Source organism: Octopus bimaculoides, chromosome 3 (genome assembly GCF_001194135.2).
Source record: "Octopus bimaculoides isolate UCB-OBI-ISO-001 chromosome 3, ASM119413v2, whole genome shotgun sequence".
Lineage (NCBI taxonomy): Eukaryota > Metazoa > Mollusca > Cephalopoda > Octopoda > Octopodidae > Octopus > Octopus bimaculoides.
Window position 1 is genome coordinate 83,069,906 of NC_068983.1, and position 4,671 is coordinate 83,074,576.

Sequence of the window (4,671 nt, forward strand, 5' to 3'; positions counted from 1 at the left end):
ATACCACTGTCGCATAAACCCTAATACTATATTTATATATATTTTATACTGTGAAACTTAATTTAATTTTAATTTTTAATAAATTGATTTTAATTGAGTTTTTACCTGTTATTTTGGCTTTTAACCCTATTATTATTATTATTATTATTATTATTATTATTATATATATATATATATATATATATAAGCAGTCGTACCTGTAGTTATGTGTAAAACGTTTGATTCCAAAACATGATTCCCTTCGACAAGGGTCGTCTACTATAGCCTCGGGCCGTCCGTGAGTGGATTTTGGAGACGGAAACTGAAAGAATCACATTGTATATGCATGTGTGTGTGTGTGTGTTTGTGTATCTTTGTGTGTATATTTGTCTCTCACCAACCTTCCGTGAATTAGCAATTCGGTAAACGGAGGCCGATAAAATAAATCGATAGACAGATGGGTAGGTAGATAGATAGATAGATAGATAGATAGATAGATAGATAGATAGATAGATAGATAATAGACAGGCAGACACATACACATACATATATACGTATACATATACAGCCTATACAGACGCATACATATATTCATACACGCACGCATACACACACACACACACACACACACACACACACACACTTGTATACACATCTATGTCTATAAGGATATAATTTTGTAAATATACATTTCCATGTATGCGTATGTTAGTGTTTGGATTTGTGCGCACGAAGATATTTTTGCTGATGTATTGCTGTATAGTGGATCACATACGCACACACATATACATGCCTACTTGCATATATACAATCCCTCACATACATACAAACATACATACATAAATACATATATGTATGCATATCCACCAAATTATTGCAATGAGCGCTGGTCTTGCTACAAATCTCAAAAATGACAGAGTTAATATATTCGCTAATAGAATAAAGCTCGAGGCATATTTGGCAACAGAGGATTGACATTTTTACCTGGAGTTCACCCGATGAACATGCAGGTCGAATTGAATCAATTTTATCAAACAACCACTGTTTTCCGTTTGTTTGAGAGTTAGGAATTTTAATTCAGTTTTGTTATTTTCATTCGTTGTTATTTGTTTTTAATCTTAGTTTTTTTCTGTTGAAAAATTTTAGATATTTTCATAATCTAATATGTAGAAAAGAGAGCAATGGTGATAAAGCAAATGTCTTTAAACTATGTTTAACTAGAATTGGGATTCATTTAAATGTGGATTGATAATAATTTTCCATTGCTTTAATGATTTCAGTTCAGACTTATAAACCAATAAGATAATGATTGGAGAGCTAGAGATTGAAAATCTTTATGGTGATTTAGTTACCTATAACGCATACAATCTACAATCAAAGCACATTTATCACTTTAAATACGGTAAGGAAACATTGGATAATTTAATCGTGGATAGAAAAAAGACTGAAAAGTCATAGATGGAACCTCTTTGATGATAGGACTTCGAAATCAGGGTTGAACTTCATTTCATATATACTAAACCAGTAACTAGAATTTCTCATTAAATGGCGTCGTTGAGTTGAAAATAATGAACCTGTAAAGAATCGATAGGTGTTGATATGCAATGACCTTCTGAGAAGTACTAATGTGCAATGACCTTCTCAGAAGTATTAATGTGCAACGACCTTCTGTCGTTCTAAATAGGGTGTATTACGTGTGCATTGCCATTAACTCGCTTTTCTATCAGATCTATTTCTGCTTTTGCACTTTTGTCCAGAAGTAAAATGCTTGAACTTGTGAATTTTGGCATCACAAATTTGTATATATTAGTTATCCACAATAATAAACTTTAACGACATACATTCGTTTATTTATATAAATTTATATAAATTTATATAAATTTGCTTATAGATTTCTTTCAAATGAAATATTCCATAACGCTCCTTCCAGAATATTCATATTTTGAAGGTTGGGTGGGGTCAATAAAAAAGAAAACAATTTCACGGATTCTTTGGCTTTTTATTTAATTCCAGCTATTGTAGAAATAAATAAGAATCAAATTTTACCTTGGATGCGATGTACCACTATCAAGAAATTTCTCCGGAAGCCACGTATCTCTTTTTAACGTGGATGAATTGAGACATTTTCCTGCCAAAAGAGACAGATAATCAACAGAAATAATCAAATGCCCGCAATGAATTTTGAACCCATATGTTACAGTTTAATTTCCCATTTTCAAAGTACCCAACCAGGTAAGGCAATAGTAAAGAGACTAATCTAGAGAGTATTAGGGCAGACAGTGAATCTTGATAGTAATTTTCAGTATATTATCAAAACAGGAATTAAAAGAATTACAAAAATCAGCCTATATCCAAAACAGGAAGTAAGGAATGTACAACAAAGAAAAGCAAAGCTCGTTCTTGTTTACATGTGACACGTTAATCAAAACGTACGTTTCTCTTCTCCCAAGTTCCTTTTTCACTTTTCTCGCTGTCGAATGACTACTGTAAGAAATGTCCACCATTCTCATTATTTCTTTCTTACAGTGTAAAACTAATTGCTATATTCTGTGTATTCTTGTGCTCGCTTTTCGATTCTTCTGTTCTTGGTACAATTCTTTCGCTGTATGTAATTTGTTTACAAGATGTCAGTCTATGCAAAAATTTCTAGTGTATATTATCGTTAAATGTATCTCTTCAATTCTAAATATATTAATTATGCTGTTGTTTTTGTGTTGTTGTACTCAGATTTGTTATGAGACCTATGTGCTATGTTTGAAAATCACTTGATCTCTCGATCGGTGTTTTCCAAACAACTATGACAAGTAACGGTTGAATATTGTCATTGATGTAACAACCAGCGTGTGTGTGTGTATGTGTGTGAGTGAGTGTGTGTGTGTGTATGTGTATGTATGTGTGTGTTCATGTGTATATATGTCAGTGTATGTTTTTGTGCGCATATGTGTGTGAAAAAGGAGAGAGCAAAAGTTACAAAGACAGGAAAAGTAAGATGAGAAAGCATGAAAAGAAAGAAAAGATTGAGAGAAAAAAAAGAAGAGGACTGTGAATAAAGAAAAGAAGTGCGTTATGTTAAGTCACACAGATATAACATACCAGAGAAAGATTACACTGAAAACAACCATTCACATGCAATCATCAGCTGAAAAAACAAAATGCAGAAAATTTATAAAGAAATAAACTATCTTATTTTATTTCTTTCACTTGGACAACATAACACCTTATTGGTTAGAACTGTTGTTAATGTGATTGTTGTTCTCAATGTTCTTTATTAACTCCATATTAGTACAGATTGAGCAGACTTCTAATCGAATTCACCTAAGTGCGATCACACAATGTAATTTTCAGGCATATTGATTTGTGATTTAGGCAAAAGGTCAAGAGTTTTAAGGGGAAGCGACCGTTGATACCATTGACGCCTATATTTGACTAGTATTTTATTCTACCCAACGTCGACGAATGAAAGATAAAGTTAATCTCAGCGGGATTTGACCTCAAAACATAAAGAATCAGAACATATACTGCAAAGAATATATCACGACACTGTCAGCTCGTCGCTCTTAAGTTAAAGCAAGTATCAAAGTTTGATAGCTCAATGTGTCTTTCTTTTCAGTTCAATGTGTCTTTCTTTTCAGTTCAATGTGTCTTTCTTTTCAGTTCAATGTGTCTTTCTTTTCAGTTCAATGTGTCTTTCTTTTCAGTTCAATGTGTCTTTCTTTTCAGTTCAATGTGTCTTTCTTTTCAGTTCAATGTGTCTTTCTTTTCAGTTCAATGTGTCTTTCTTTTCAGTTCAATGTGTCTTTCTTTTCAGTTCAATGTGTCTTTCTTTTCAGTTCAATGTGTCTTTCTTTTCAGTTCAATGTGTCTTACTTTTCAGTTCAATGTGTCTTTCTTTTCAACTCAGTGTGTCCTTCTTTTCCTGTAGTAGGCTTTAATTTTAGGGAGATTCGGCTGTAGTTTTTTATAAGCCGATTGAATATAACAAAACGACCCACTCGTCAGCTCATTGATTAGGATGATGTTTACATTTGGATACAGCTGGAAACACGTACACATACGCCCACGGTCTCACAGATACACACACACACACACACACACACACACACACACACATATATATATATATATATATATATATATATATAATTTTTCCAGTAAATTTTGTAATCGTTACCAATATAGCATAAGATTTCACCCCAAAGGATCATTGATTAGATTCCTTAAGAATACCTTGGATATATATATATATATATATACATATATATCAATCTGCACACACGGTTATGTGAGCCATCTTAATGGCTACTGTGTATTCTCAAGACGGGCTAGCACTTGCAACAACACCTCAAAACCACGGTTAGTTACAGTAGTAAAACAAGAGCATATTGGATGTTGTCCTGAACTCACGCTGTGAAAAAATGAGATAGTCATGAATGGAACGCTTTTTGGTTACAATTTTCAATTGGAACTGGCTATGAGTAAATATGAACAGGCAACAAGGTAGCCTTTAGACGGTGGTTTCACCTGTTATGGAATATCAGACATTCTCCCTCATTTAATCTTCATCAATACAAAACATTGTCAATTATATATATTCGTGTGTGTGTGTTTATATACATAGTTATATGTGTTTATATGAGTGTGTGTGTGAGTATGTATATGTATGTATATGTATATATATATATATATATATAT

General features: G+C 32.6%; 1 long non-coding RNA gene across 1 annotated transcript in view; it reads left to right on the forward strand.

The window, feature by feature from the left end:
* The window catches only part of LOC128247413 (uncharacterized), a 4,049-nt gene extending 512 nt beyond the window's left edge, over positions 1–3,537 (forward strand). The window contains exons 2-4 of the long non-coding RNA XR_008263794.1: positions 1,260–1,381; positions 1,993–2,211; positions 3,346–3,537. This is a non-coding gene — a long non-coding RNA (uncharacterized LOC128247413). The remainder of the gene's footprint in view (positions 1–1,259; positions 1,382–1,992; positions 2,212–3,345) is intronic.
* The last annotated feature ends 1,134 nt before the right edge of the window (positions 3,538–4,671 follow it).